This window comes from Oncorhynchus masou, chromosome 28, assembly GCF_036934945.1.
Source record: "Oncorhynchus masou masou isolate Uvic2021 chromosome 28, UVic_Omas_1.1, whole genome shotgun sequence".
NCBI classification, from domain to species: domain Eukaryota; kingdom Metazoa; phylum Chordata; class Actinopteri; order Salmoniformes; family Salmonidae; genus Oncorhynchus; species Oncorhynchus masou.
The window spans coordinates 7140416-7157395 of NC_088239.1; the positions used below are offsets into that span (position 1 = coordinate 7140416).

The window sequence follows — 16980 nt, forward strand, 5'->3', positions numbered from 1 at the left end:
CATTCTACTCCAATGACACAAACAGGCATTCTACTCCAATGACACAAACAGGCATTCTACTCCAATGACACACAGACATTCTACTAGCATTCTACTCCAATGACACAAACGGGCATTCTACTCCAATGAAACAAACAGGCATTCTTCTAGCATTCTACTGCAATGACACAAACAGGCATTCTACTCCAATGACACAAACAGGCATTCTCCTTAAATATTACAAACAGGCATTTTCCTAGCATTTAACTCCAATGACACAAACAGGCATTCCCCTTCAATGACACAAACAGGCATTCTCATCCAATGACACAAACAGGCATTCTTATGGTATTCTACTCCAATGACACAAACAGGCATTTTTCTAGTATTCTTCTTCAATGACACAAACAGACATTCTTCTAGCATTCTACTGCAACAACACAAACATGCATTCCCCTTCAATGACACAAACAGGCATTCTTCTAGTATTCTTCTTCAATGACACAACCAGGCATTCTTCTAGCATTCTACTCCAATGACACAAACAGGCATTCTTCTAGCATTCTATTGCAACGACACGGACAGGCATTCAAGCATTCTACTTAAAAGATACAATCCGGCATTCTAATAACATTCTCCTTAAATATTACAAACAGGCATTCTACTAGCATTCTACTCCAATGACACAAACAGGCATTCTACTAGCATTCTACTCAATGAAACAAACAGGCATTCTACACTGAACAAAAATATAAACAGGCATTCTACTAGCATTCTACTCCAATGAAACAAACAGGCATTCTGCACTGAACAAAAAAATTAACAGCCATTCTACTAGCATTCTACTCCAATGAAACAAACAGGCATTCTACACTGAACAAAAATATAAACAGCCATTCTACTAGCATTCTACTCCAATGACACAAACAGGCATTCTACTAGCATTCTACTCCAATGAAACAAACAGTCATTCTACACTGAACAAAAATATAAACAGCCATTCTACTAGCATTCTACTCCAATGACACAAACAGGCATTCTACTTGCATTCTACTCCAATGACACAAACATGCATTCTACTCCAATGACACACAGGCATTCTACTAGCATTCTACTCCAATGACACAAACGGGCATTCTACTCCAATGAAACAAGCAGGCATTCTTCTAGCATTCTACTGCAATGACACAAACAGGCATTCTACTCCAATGACACAAACAGGCATTCTACTCCAATGACACAAACAGGCATTCTTCTTGCATTCCACTCCAATGACAAAAACAGCCATTCTACTCCAATGAAACACAAACAGGCATTCTACTCCAATGAAACAAACAGGCATTCTCCACTGAACAGAAATATAAACATTCATTCTACTAGCATTCTACTCCAATGACACAAACAGGCATTCTACTCCAATGACACAAACAGGCATTCTACTAGCATTCTACTCCAATGACACAAACAGGCATTCTACTAGCATTCTACTCCAATGACACAAACAGGCATTCTACTAGCATTCTACTCCAATGACACAAACAGGCATTCTCCACTGAACAGAAATATAAACAGCCATTCGACTAGCATTCTACTCCAATGACACAAACGGGCATTCTACTCCAATGACACAAACAGGCATTCTACTAGCATTCTACTCCAATGAAACAAACGGGCATTCTACTCCAATGACACAAACAGGCATTCTAATTGCATTCTACTCTAATGACACAAACAGGCATTCTCCTCCAATGACACAAACAGGCATTCTACTAGCATTCTACTCCAATGACACAAACGGGCATTCTACTCCAATGACACAAACAGGCATTCTACTCCAATGACACAAACAGGCATTCTACTAGAATTCTACTCCAATGACACAAGCATGCATTCTATTCCAATTAAACAAACAGGCATTCTTCTAGCATTCTACTCCAATTACACAAACAGGAATTCTACTCCAATTACACAAACAGGCATTCTCCTAGCATTCAACTCCAATGCCCCAACCCGTCATTCAACTCTAATGACACAAACAGGCATTCTACTAGCATTCTACTCCAATGACACAAACAGGCATTCTACACTGAACAAAAATATAAACAGCCATTCTACTAGCATTCTACTCCAATGACACAAACAGGCATTCTACTAGCATTCTACTCCAATGACACAAACAGGCATTCTACTAGCATTCTACTCCAATGAAACAAACAGTCATTCTACACTGAACAAAAATATAAACAGCCATTCTACTAGCATTCTACTCCAATGACACAAACAGGCATTCTACTTGCATTCTACTCCAATGACACAAACATGCATTCTACTCCAATGACACACAGGCATTCTACTAGCATTCTACTCCAATGACACAAACGGGCATTCTACTCCAATGAAACAAGCAGGCATTCTTCTAGCATTCTACTGCAATGACACAAACAGGCATTCTACTCCAATGACACAAACAGGCATTCTACTCCAATGACACAAACAGGCATTCTTCTTGCATTCCACTCCAATGACAAAAACAGCCATTCTACTCCAATGAAACACAAACAGGCATTCTACTCCAATGAAACAAACAGGCATTCTCCACTGAACAGAAATATAAACAGCCATTCTACTAGCATTCTACTCCAATGACACAAACAGGCATTCTACTCCAATGACACAAACAGGCATTCTACTAGCATTCTACTCCAATGACACAAACAGGCATTCTACTAGCATTCTACTCCAATGACACAAACAGGCATTCTACTAGCATTCTACTCCAATGACACAAACAGGCATTCTCCACTGAACAGAAATATAAACAGCCATTCGACTAGCATTCTACTCCAATGACACAAACGGGCATTCTACTCCAATGACACAAACAGGCATTCTACTAGCATTCTACTCCAATGAAACAAACGGGCATTCTACTCCAATGACACAAACAGGCATTCTAATTGCATTCTACTCTAATGACACAAACAGGCATTCTCCTCCAATGACACAAACAGGCATTCTACTAGCATTCTACTCCAATGACACAAACGGGCATTCTACTCCAATGACACAAACAGGCATTCTACTCCAATGACACAAACAGGCATTCTACTAGAATTCTACTCCAATGACACAAGCATGCATTCTATTCCAATTAAACAAACAGGCATTCTTCTAGCATTCTACTCCAATTACACAAACAGGAATTCTACTCCAATTACACAAACAGGCATTCTCCTAGCATTCAACTCCAATGCCCCAACCCGTCATTCAACTCTAATGACACAAACAGGCATTCTACTAGCATTCTACTCCAATGACACAAACAGGCATTCTACACTGAACAAAAATATAAACAGCCATTCTACTAGCATTCTACTCCAATGACACAAACAGGCATTCTACTAGCATTCTACTCCAATGACACAAACAGGCATTCTGCTCCAATGACACAAACAGGCATTCTACTCCAATGACACAAACAGGCATTCTCTCCAATGAAACAAACAGGCATTCTTCTAGCATTCTACTGCAATGAAACAAACAGGCATTCTACTCCAATGACACAAACAGGCATTCTACTCCAATGAAACAAACAGGCATTCTTCTAGCATTCTACTCCAATGAAACAAACAGGCATTCTACAAGCATTCTTCTCCAATGACACAAACAGGCTTTCTACTAGCATTCTACTCCAATGACACAAACAGGCATTCTACTCCAATGAAACAAACAGGCATTCTTCTAGCATTCTACTCCAATGACACAAACAGGTATTCTACTTGCATTCTACTCCAATGAAACAAACAGGCATTCCTCTTGCATTCCACTCCAATGACAAAAACAGGCATTCTACTCCAATGACACAAACAGGCATTCTACTCCACTGAAACAAACGGGCATTCCCCTTCAATGACACAAACAGGCATTCTCATCCAATGTCACAAACAGGCGTTCTTCTGGTATTCTACTCCAATGACACAAACAGGCATTCCCCTTCAATGACACAAACAGGCATTCTCATCCAATGACACAAACAGGCATTCTTCTAATATTCTTCTTCAATGACACAACCAGGCATTCTTCCAGCATTCTACTCCAATGACACAAACAGGTATTCTTCTAGCATTCTACTGCAACGACACAAACAGGCATTCTCATCCAATGACACAAACAGGCATTCTTCTGGTATTCTTCTTCAATGACACAAACAGGCATTATTCTAGCATTCTACTGCAACAACACAAACAGGCATTCCCCTTCTATGACACAAACAGGCATTCTACTCCAATGAAACAAACAGGCATTCTTCAAGCATTCTACTCCAATGAAACAAACAGGCATTCTCATCCAATGACACAAACAGGCATTCTTCTGGTATTCTACTCCAATGACACAAACAGGCATTTTTCTAGTATTCTTCCTCAGTGACACAACCAGGCATTCTTCCAGCATTCTACTCCAATGACACAAAAAGGCATTCTCCTAGCATTCTACTGCAAAGACACAAACAGGCATTCTACTAGCATTCTACTGCACTGACAAAAACAGGCATTCTTCTCCAATGACACAAAACAGCATTCTCCTAGCATTCTTCTGCAAAGACACAAACAGGCATTCTTCTAGCATTCTACTGCAACAACACAAAAAAGCATTCACCTTAAATGACACAAACTAACATTCTACTTCAATGATACAAGCAGGCATTCTGCTAACATTCTACTGCAATGACACAAACAGGCATTCTAGCATTCTACTTAAATATTACAAACAGGCATTATAATAGCATTCTACTGCAATGACACAAGCAGGCATTCTTCTAGCGTTCTACTTCAATGATACAAGCAGGCATTCTACTAGCATTCTACTCCAATGACACAAACAGGCATTCTATTAGCATTCTACTGCAATGACACAAACAGGCATTCTAGCATTCTACTTAAATATTACGGACAGGCATTCTTCTAGCATTCTCCTCCAATGATACAAAAATGCATTCTACTAGCATTCTACTGCAATGACACAAACAGGCATTCTCATATCATTCTACTCCAATGTTATAAAGACAGGCATTCTATTTGCATTCTACTGCAAGGACACATGCAGGCATTCTTCTAGCATTCAACTGCAATGACACAAACAGGCATTCTTCTAGAATTCTACTGCAATAACACAAACAGGCATTCTTCTAGCATTCTACTCCAATGATACAAACAGGCATTCTATTAGCATTCTATTGCAATGACACAAACAGGCATTCTACTGGCATTCTACTGCAATGACACAAGCAGGCATTCTTCTAGCATTCTAATGCAATGACACAAACAGGCATTCTTCTAGCATTCTACTCCAATGACACAAACAGGCATTCTTCTAGCATTCTACTTCAATGACACAAACAGGCATTCTTCTAGCGTTCTACTTCAATGACACAAACAGGCATTCTTCTTGCGTTCTACTCCAATGACACAAACAGGCATTCTTGTAGCATTCTACTTCAATGACACAAACAGGCATTCTTCTAGCATTCTACTTCAATGACACAAACAGGCATTATTCTTGCATTCTACTGCAATGACACAAACAGGCATTCTTCTAGCATTCTACTGCAACGACTCAAACAGATATTCTGCTGCAATGACACAAACAGGCATTTTTTCAGCATTTTCCTCCAATGACATAAACAGGCATTCTACTAACATTCTAATGCAACGACACAAACATGCATTCTATTTGCATTCTACTGCAACGACACAAGCAGGCATTCTTCTAGAATTCTACTTCAATGATACAAACAGGCATTCTACTAACATTCTACTTCAATTATACAAACTGGCATTCTACTAACATTCTACTTCAATGATACAAACAGGCATTCTGCTAACATTCTACTGCAATGACACAAACAGGCATTCTAGCATTCTACTTAAATATTACGGACAGGCATTCTTCTAGCATTCTCCTCCAATGATACAAAAATGCATTCTACTAGCATTCTACTGCAATGACACAAACAGGCATTCTCATATCATTCTACTCCAATGTTATAAAAACAGGCATTCTATTTGCATTCTACTGCAAGGACACATGCAGGCATTCTTCTAGCATTCAACTGCAACGACACAAACAGGCATTCTTCTAGAATTCTACTGCAATAACACAAACAGGCATTATTCTAGCATTCTACTCCAATGATACAAACAGGCATTCTATTAGCATTCTATTGCAATGACACAAACAGGCATTCTACTGGCATTCTACTGCAATGACACAAGCAGGCATTCTTCTAGCATTCTAATGCAATGACACAAACAGGCATTCTTCTAGCATTCTAATGCAATGACACAAACAGGCATTCAACTATCACTGAAATGACACAAATAAAAGCCAGTACTACAAAGAGCTACAAAAAGAGTTTTCCACCATAAACCCTAATGTGAAATCTCTCACAGGTACTCAGTGGGTGGCTAAATGGCAGAATGGCCCTCCCGTTTGCATCTTGGAACAGTTTTAGTCTAGCCAATCATACGATAAGGATAGTAATCCCTGGGGTGTTTTCCTAGAAGACAGCTTGAGACTTTGGCATGTGTTCTTATGTTCTATTGTTGTGTTGGTGTGTCTGCATCCGGCTGTGTGTCCACTCACCACGCCCCTTACAGATCATGTTCCCCATCAAGCAGAGGAGTGACCTCTACGTGACTGGGGAGGACATCGTAAGGACAACGTGAAAATCAATGGAGTACTCCATAAAAGCAAGCTAATGCTCTTCCTGTTATGGAGCTTAATGGAGAGATTTCAGACACACACACACACTCACACACACAGACACACACACACACACACACACACAGACACACAGACACACACACACACAGAGAGACACACACACACACACACACACAGACACACACACACCCACACACACACACACACACACACACACAGACACACACACACACACACACACACACAGACACACACACACTCACACACAAGAACTCATAAATATACAGTGCATTCAGAAAGTATTCAGACCCCCTTGACCTTGTCCACATTTTGTTGCATTACAGCCTTATTCTAAAATGTCTTAAATCGATTCGGATGAGAGCCTCTGATAAATGACTGAAGTGTCCACGTTAAAGAACTGCATGACAACACATCTCAATATCCAGTTTGTCTACAAATTAATCAAATTAATCTAAGTTAAGAATGTGACTAAATCTAAATAGAGATGGATTTGATTCATTCCTATTCTTTAACTAATATTTAGGTTTTTACACTGCTGCTATTTGCTGTTTTCTATCTATGCATAGTCACTTCACCCCTACCTAACTACAAAATAACTTGACTAACCTGTACCTCCACACATTGACTGTACTGGGAACACCCTGTATATAGCCTCGTTATTGACGTTTACATTGTGTTACTTTTAAATTTTAATTTGACTATTTTTACTTTATTTTATTCATTAAATATTTTCTTAACTGTTTCTTGAACTGCATTTTTGGGTTAAGGTCTTGTTAGTGAGCATTTCACTGTACACCTGTTGTATTCGGTAAGGTCTACTACACCTGTTGTGTTCGGTAGGGTCTACTACACCTGTTGTGTTCGGTAAGGTCTACTACACCTGCTGTGTTCGGTAGGGTCTACTACACCTGTTGTGTTCGGTAGGGTCTACTACACCTGCTGTGTTCGGTAAGGTCTACTACACCTGTTGTGTTCGGTAGGGTCTACTACACCTGCTGTGTTCGGTAAGGTCTACTACACCTGTTGTGTTCGGTAGGGTCTACTACACCTGTTGTGTTCGGTAAGGTCTACTACACCTGTTGTGTTCGGTAGGGTCTACTACACCTGTTGTGTTCGGTAGGGTCTACTACACCTGTTGTGTTCGGTAGGGTCTACTACACCTATTGTGTTCGGTAGGGTCTACTACACCTGTTGTGTTCGGTAAGGTCTACTACACCTGTTGTGTTCGGTAAGGTCTACTACACCTGTTGTGTTCGGTAGGGTCTACTACACCTGTTGTGTTCGGTAAGGTCTACTACACCTGTTGTGTTCGGTAAGGTCTACTACACCTGTTGTGTTCGGTAAGGTCTACTACACCTGTTGTGTTCGGTAGGGTCTACTACACCTGTTGTGTTCGGTAGGGTCTACTACACCTGTTGTGTTCGGTAGGGTCTACTACACCTGTTGTGTTCGGTAAGGTCTACTACACCTATTGTGTTCGGTAGGGTCTACTACACCTGTTGTGTTCGGTAGGGTCTACTACACCTGTTGTGTTCGGTAGGGTCTACTACACCTATTGTGTTCGGTAGGGTCTACTACACCTGTTGTGTTCGGTAAGGTCTACTACACCTGTTGTGTTCGGTAGGGTCTACTACACCTGTTGTGTTTGGTAAGGTCTACTACACCTGTTGTGTTCGGTAAGGTCTACTACACCTGCTGTTTTTGGTAGGGTCTACTACACCTGTTGTGTTCGATAAGGTCTACTACACCATTTGTGTTCGATAAGGTCTACTACACCTGTTGTGTTCGATAAGGTCTACTACACCATTTGTGCTCGATAAGGTCTACTACACCTGTTGTGTTCGGTAAGGTCTACTACACCTGTTGTGTTCGATAAGGTCTACTACACCTGTTGTGTTCGATAAGGTCTACTACACCTATTGTGTTCGGTAAGGTCTACTACACCATTTGTGTTCGATAAGGTCTACTACACCTGTTGTGTTCGATAAGGTCTACTACACCTATTGTGTTCGGTAATGTCTACTACACCATTTGTGTTCGATAAGGTCTACTACACCTGTTGTGTTCGATAAGGTCTACTACACCATTTGTGCTCGATAAGGTCTACTACACCTGTTGTGTTCGGTAAGGTCTACTACACCTGTTGTGTTCGATAAGGTCTACTACACCTGTTGTGTTCGATAAGGTCTACTACACCTATTGTGTTCGGTAAGGTCTACTACACCATTTGTGTTCGATAAGGTCTACTACACCTGTTGTGTTCGATAAGGTCTACTACACCTATTGTGTTCGGTAATGTCTACTACACCATTTGTGTTCGATAAGGTCTACTACACCTGTTGTGTTCGATAAGGTCTACTACACCATTTGTGTTCGATAAGGTCTACTACACCTGTTGTGTTCGATAAGGTCTACTACACCTGTTGTGTTCGATAAGGTCTACTACACCATTTGTGTTCGATAAGGTCTACTACACCTGTTGTGTTCGATAAGGTCTACTACACCATTTGTGTTCGATAAGGTCTACTACACCTGTTGTGTTCGATAAGGTCTACTACACCTGTTGTGTTCGGTGTGATAGCACACGTGAAGGAGTCAGTGGCAACTTTCAAGACTAAGCAGGGCTGGGCTTGGTTTAATACTCGGGATGGGGGACCAAATGAATAGCTGTAGTTAGGTCAACTCTGCAGTAGCAGGTGCTGTCCAGCCTACTGTTTCTTTCTGATAGTGGATCTGACGTTGTTTCAAATGTAAAATTTCAACCTATTTTATACGTTTATCTGTGTAGAAAATTGGTTACAATGTTGACATAATCTTGTACTTAATTTTTATGGGGGGGGGGGCATCCAATGTATTTTCCATGTAAAAATACATTGACAAATTAGTTCAACCAGTGTGTGCACAGCCAGAAAACACCGTTGGGATAAAGTTTGTCCAACTCAAGTGACTTGAGAACAAAATGGAGGAGTGTGGGTATAGGTATAGGCGCGGAACGCAGGGAGACGACAAAATGTTTCAAAAAATCTAAACCTAAAGCATTTAACATAAAGTATTTAATAAAGACATATATTGTACATATATTATGGGGAATGGGAATGGGAACGAGAGGGCTACTTACACAGTAAGAGATCACAGAAGTGATTGAATGAGGGTATGAGGCATGAGTTGAGGTGTTCAGAGGCTTGACTTCAGTTCAGAAAGGGATTTTAATGAAAGACAAAAACAATAACACAAGACACTACACAATCAGACAAAATAGCAAAGAATGAGTTCGTCCAAGCAAGGAGTAAAATCATTGATGTGTAATAATTTAATTGTGTTTGTGTATGTGATTGACTCTACATTAAGTAATGAGAGAAAATAGCTTGGAGAGAAAACGTTCAATGTGCCAATGGATGAGTTGGCACATGAAAGGTGGCTTCAGTTAATGTCAGGAGAGAGTTGACAATGGTAGTGGAGTGGTCATCACCTGTTAATCAGGGAACAGGAGGGCAGTTCGCTCTAAATAGGGGAGTTAGCTCTAAATAGGGGAGTTAGCTCTAAATAGGGGAGTTAGCTCTAAATAGGGCAGTTAGCTCTAAATAGGGGAGTTCGCTCTAAATAGGGCAGTTCGCTCTAAATAGGGGAGTTAGCTCTAAATAGGGGAGTTAGCTCTAAATAGGGCAGTTAGCTCTAAATAGGGGAGTTAGCTCTAAATAGGGGAGTTAGCTCTAAATAGGGCAGTTAGCTCTAAATAGGGGAGTTCGCTCTAAATAGGGGAGTTAGCTCTAAATAGGGGAGTTAGCTCTAAATAGGGGAGTTAGCTCTAAATAGGGGAGTTAGCTCTAAATAGGGGAGTTAGCTCTAAATAGAGCAGTTCGCTCTAAATAGGGGAGTTAGCTCTAAATAGGGCAGTTCGCTCTAAATAGGGCAGTTCGCTCTAAATAGGGCAGTTCGCTCTAAATAGGGCAGTTCGCTCTAAATACAAATAGCAGATACATTCCATCACAGCTGCGCCATCGTAGGTTTGGACAACGAGTTTCTCTATGAAGTTAAACTCAGACGTCTCAAAATGCATGAAGTCAAACACAGACTGCAAATCTCGCCCACTTGACACATCGAAGTGTCTCTAGAAGCGTTCCTGAATGAAGCCCTGATCATCCTGACAATCACAGGTCCCAGAGTGGTCAGACTGGTGGCACTATAGGTCCCAGAGTGGTCAGACTGGTGGCACTATAGGTCCCAGAGCGGTCAGACTGGTGGCACTATAGGTCCCAGAGTGGTCAGACTGGTGGCAGTATAGGTCCCAGAGTGGTCAGACTGGTGGAAGGTCCCAGAGCGGTCAGACTGGTGGTGGGTCCCAGAGTGGTCAGACTGGTGGCACTATAGGTCCCAGAGTGGTCAGACTGGTGGCAGTATAGGTCCCAGAGTGGTCAGACTGGTGGCACTATAGGTCCCAGAGTGGTCAGACTGGTGGCACTATAGGTCCCAGAGTGGTCAGACTGGTGGCACTATAGGTCCCAGAGTGGTCAGACTGGTGGCACTATAGGTCCCAGAGTGGTCAGACTGGTGGCACTATAGGTCCCAGAGTGGTCAGACTGGTGGCACTATAGGTCCCAGAGCGGTCAGACTGGTGGCACTATAGGTCCCAGAGTGGTCAGACTGGTGGCACTATAGGTCCCAGAGTGGTCAGACTGGTGGCAGTATAGGTCCCAGAGTGGTCAGACTGGTGGCACTATAGGTCCCAGAGTGGTCAGACTGGTGGCACTATAGGTCCCAGAGCGGTCAGACTGGTGGCACTATAGGTCCCAGAGTGGTCAGACTGGTGACACTATAGGTCCCAGAGTGGTCAGACTGGTGGCACTATAGGTCCCAGAGTGGTCAGACTGGTGGCACTATAGGTCCCAGAGTGGTCAGACTGGTGGCTCTATAGGTCCCAGAGTGGTCAGACTGGTGGCAGTATAGGTCCCAGAGCGGTCAGACTGGTGGCAGTATAGGTCCCAGAGCGGTCAGACTGGTGGCACTATAGGTCCCAGAGTGGTCAGACTGGTGGCACTATAGGTCCCAGAGTGGTCAGACTGGTGGCTCTATAGGTCCCAGAGTGGTCAGACTGGTGGCACTATAGGTCCCAGAGTGGTCAGACTGGTGGCAGTATAGGTCCCAGAGCGGTCAGACTGGTGGCACTATAGGTCCCAGAGTGGTCAGACTGGTGGCACTATAGGTCCCAGAGTGGTCAGACTGGTGGCACTATAGGTCCCAGAGTGGTCAGACTGGTGGCACTATAGGTCCCAGAGTGGTCAGACTGGTGGCACTATAGGTCCCAGAGTGGTCAGACTGGTGGCACTATAGGTCCCAGAGTGGTCAGACTGGTGGCAGTATAGGTCCCAGAGTGGTCAGACTGGTGGCACTATAGGTCCCAGAGTGGTCAGACTGGTGGCACTATAGGTCCCAGAGCGGTCAGACTGGTGGCAGTATAGGTCCCAGAGCGGTCAGACTGGTGGCAGTATAGGTCCCAGAGTGGTCAGACTGGTGGCACTATAGGTCCCAGAGCGGTCAGACTGGTGGCACTATAGGTCCCAGAGTGGTCAGACTGGTGGCACTATAGGTCCCAGAGCGGTCAGACTGGTGGCAGGTCCCAGAGTGGTCAGACTGGTGGCACTATAGGTCCCAGAGTGGTCAGACTGGTGGCAGGTCCCAGAGTGGTCAGACTGGTGGAAGGTCCCAGAGCGGTCAGACTGGTGGAAGGTCCCAGAGCGGTCAGACTGGTGGCACTATAGGTCCCAGAGTGGTCAGACTGGTGGCAGTATAGGTCCCAGAGTGGTCAGACTGGTGGCACTATAGGTCCCAGAGTGGTCAGACTGGTGGCACTATAGGTCCCAGAGTGGTCAGACTGGTGGCACTATAGGTCCCAGAGTGGTCAGACTGGTGGCACTATAGGTCCCAGAGCGGTCAGACTGGTGGCACTATAGGTCCCAGAGTGGTCAGACTGGTGGAAGGTCCCAGAGCGGTCAGACTGGTGGAAGGTCCCAGAGCGGTCAGACTGGTGGAAGGTCCCAGAGCGGTCAGACTGGTGGCACTATAGGTCCCAGAGTGGTCAGACTGGTGGCAGTATAGGTCCCAGAGTGGTCAGACTGGTGGCACTATAGGTCCCAGAGTGGTCAGACTGGTGGCACTATAGGTCCCAGAGTGGTCAGACTGGTGGCACTATAGGTCCCAGAGTGGTCAGACTGGTGGCACTATAGGTCCCAGAGTGGTCAGACTGGTGGCACTATAGGTCCCAGAGTGGTCAGACTGGTGGCACTATAGGTCCCAGAGTGGTCAGACTGGTGGCACTATAGGTCCCAGAGTGGTCAGACTGGTGGCACTATAGGTCCCAGAGTGGTCAGACTGGTGGCACTATAGGTCCCAGAGTGGTCAGACTGGTGGCACTATAGGTCCCAGAGTGGTCAGACTGGTGGCACTATAGGTCCCAGAGTGGTCAGACTGGTGGCACTATAGGTCCCAGAGTGGTCAGACTGGTGGCACTATAGGTCCCAGAGTGGTCAGACTGGTGACACTATAGGTCCCAGAGTGGTCAGACTGGTGGCACTATAGGTCCCAGAGTGGTCAGACTGGTGGCACTATAGGTCCCAGAGTGGTCCGACTGGTGGCACTATAGGTCCCAGAGCGGTCAGACTGGTGGCACTATAGGTCCCAGAGTGGTCAGACTGGTGGTGGGTCCCAGAGTGGTCAGACTGGTGGCACTATAGGTCCCAGAGTGGTCAGACTGGTGGCACTATAGGTCCCAGAGTGGTCAGACTGGTGGCACTATAGGTCCCAGAGTGGTCAGACTGGTGGCACTATAGGTCCCAGAGTGGTCAGACTGGTGACACTATAGGTCCCAGAGTGGTCAGACTGGTGGCACTATAGGTCCCAGAGTGGTCAGACTGGTGGCACTATAGGTCCCAGAGTGGTCAGACTGGTGGCACTATAGGTCCCAGAGTGGTCAGACTGGTGGCACTATAGGTCCCAGAGTGGTCAGACTGGTGGCAGTATAGGTCCCAGAGTGGTCAGACTGGTGGCACTATAGGTCCCAGAGTGGTCAGACTGGTGGCACTATAGGTCCCAGAGTGGTCAGACTGGTGGCACTATTGGTCCCAGAGTGGTCAGACTGGTGGCACTATAGGTCCCAGAGTGGTCAGACTGGTGGCACTATAGGTCCCAGAGTGGTCAGACTGGTGGCACTATAGGTCCCAGAGTGGTCAGACTGGTGGCACTATAGGTCCCAGAGTGGTCAGACTGGTGGCACTATAGGTCCCAGAGTGGTCAGACTGGTGGCACTATAGGTCCCAGAGTGGTCAGACTGGTGGCAGTATAGGTCCCAGAGCGGTCAGACTGGTGGCACTATAGGTCCCAGAGTGGTCAGACTGGTGGCAGTATAGGTCCCAGAGCGGTCAGACTGGTGGCACTATAGGTCCCAGAGTGGTCAGACTGGTGGCACTATAGGTCCCAGAGTGGTCAGACTGGTGGCAGTATAGGTCCCAGAGTGGTCAGACTGGTGGCACTATAGGTCCCAACACTGTGGTGTTGAACGCTGAGCTGTAGTCCTGTGTGGCTCAGTCGGTAGAGCATGGCGCTTGCAACGCCAAGCGTCGTGGGGTCGATTCCCGCTGGAGCCACCCATATGTGAAAGTAGTGGCCCCAGCCGACTTGTAAGTCGCTTTGGACAAAAGCGTCTGCTAAATGGGATATATTATTATATTATATATTAGTCAATGAATAGCATTCTCACGTAGGTGTTCCTTTTGTCCATGTGGGAAAGGGCAGTGTGGAGCGCAATAGAGATTGCATCATCTGTGGACCTGTTGGTGCGGAATGCAAATTAGAGTGGATCTGTTGGTGCGGTATGCAAATTAGAGTGGATCTGTTGATGCAGTATGCAAATTAGAGTTGATCTGTTGGTGCGGTATGCAAATTAGAGTGGATCTAGGGTTTCTGGGATAATGGTGTTGATGTGAACCATGACCAGCCTTTCAAAGCACTTCATGGCTACAGACATGCGTGTTACGTGTCGGTAGTTATTTAGGCAGGTTGCATTAGTGTTCTTGGGCATAGGGACTATGGTGGTCTACTTGAAACATATTGCTATTAGAGACTCAGTTCGGTAGTTCATACTAATAATAATCACAGTGGTTGTAGAGGTTACAACAGGTCAGAACCTCATGAGTAAATGTCAGTTGGCTTTTTTTAGCCGATCATTCAGAGTTAGAGACAGCAGGTGCAGTAGAGAGAGAGAGAGTTGAAAACAGCAGGTCCGGGACAAAGTAGCACGTCTGGTGAACAGGTCAGGGTTCCTTAGCCGCAGGCAGAAAAGTTGAAACAGGAGCAGCAGCACGACCAGGTGGCCTGGGGACAGCAAGGAATCATCAGACCAGGTAGTCCTGAGGCAAGGTCCCAGGGCTCAGGTCCTCCGGGAGGGGAGAGAGAGGGAGAGAGAGAGAATTAGAGGGAGCATATTAAGGGATAGAGGGATATCTTCAAACCACCAACTACCCTGAGACAAGGCTGAGTATAGCCCATGAAGGTCTCCCCCACGGCACAAACCCGAGGGGGGCGCCAAACCCGGACAGAAAGTTCACGTCATTGACTCAACCCACTCAAGTGACACACCCGTCATAGGGACGTGATGGAATAGCACCAGTAAACCAGTGACTCAGCCCCTGTAACAGGGTTAGAGGCAGAGAATCCAGGTGGAGAGAGGGTAACTGGCCAGGCAGAGACAGCAAGGGCGGTTCGTTGCTCCAGTGCCTTTCCGTTCACCTTCAGACCCCTGTGCCAGACTACACTCAATCGACATCCTAGAAAAGACAGTTGAAAGTTTGATATCTTCAGCAAGTAAAGCGTGCACTTACCCGACAAAACCCTAACGCGGATGATGCTGTGCCAAGTTGTGCGCTGCCTTGTGGGACTCCCAATCACGGCTGGTTGTGATACAGCCTGTAATAGAATCAGGGTCTGTAGTGACGCCTCTAGCACTGAAATGCAGTGCCTTAGACCACTGCACCACTCAGGAGCCCTAACCTTTGCAAGCTCCTTGTAGTTGCCCTTGTTGGTGGAACTTTCCCTCTCGTTCTGTCCTCTATCGATGCAGCTTTTTCCCAGAACCTTGAATCTGACGTGGTCATTCATATGCTCACTGCTTTTGTTTTGCCATTTAGATGAATGATCAATGTTCTACGGGTCAATGTACCCACATTCGACCAGGGCTCAGACTTTCCAGAAAGCAGACAAGGCCAGCAATACAGGCTGCTTGATGAAAGGCTCCTTGTTAACCAGATATACTATTGATACCAGTTGGTATTGAACGTCCTCACCTTTTCATCCTTCTTCATGAAACTAATCTCAGGCAGGGGTCGACCCTCGCTTTTAATTCGCACACTTTTCCATGTACCCCAGAGAATGAAAGATTGTTTTTCAACAGAATGTCCACAACATTTTCAGCAGCGTTGGCCATTCTATCATTCTGGCGGAGAGAACTGCTAGCTAGCTACTGAAGTTAGCACGGCTAACTTCTAAAAATGTTAAATAAATAGCACTAACTGGACACACAAATACATTTCTAAAACCAAGAAAAATATTTATAATACACCTCTTCAGTCTCCCTGTAATTTGAAAAAAAAAAAATTTAATTGAATAATATTTTTTTTAAATGCTAAACTATCACTCTTCACTCTTAATCTGTCTCCAACAATGTCACTAAGATTCTCAACACATAGAACCCCCATAATGCTCTGTGGCACTATCCCAATACAACACACAAGGTTCATTTTCTGATCCTAATTCTATGATTCAATGGGCAACATGCCCGTTCATACTGCAAATGTTTTGATTGGTTGGAGGCCGTCCTCCAGAAGTGGCCATAATTACCATGTACAGTGCCTTGCGAAAGTATTCGGCCCCCTTGAACTTTTTTGAATAATTTTGCACCCCAAGTTTTTCAGTTTTTGATTTGTTAAGAAAGTTTGAAATATCCAATAAATGTCGTTCCACTTCATGATTGTGTCCCACTTGTTGTTGATTCTTCACAAAAAAATACAGTTTTATATCTTTATGTTTGAAGCCTGAAATGGGGCAAAAGGTCGCAAAGTTCAAGGGGGCCGAATACTTTCGCAAGGCACTGTATGTCTACGGAAGAGGCCTACGAGCCTCCTAGGTTTTGTATTGAAGTCAATGTAGCCAGAGGAGGACGGAAGCTAGCTGTCCTCCGGCTACACCACTGTGCTACCCCAGACAGTGCAG

At 44.7% G+C, this 16980-nt stretch overlaps 1 protein-coding gene across 4 annotated transcripts in view; it reads left to right on the forward strand.

Moving 5' to 3' along the window:
- The window catches only part of LOC135518498 (netrin-G1-like), a 253945-nt gene that overhangs the window by 201159 nt on the left and 35806 nt on the right, over positions 1-16980 (forward strand). The window lies entirely within an intron of this gene.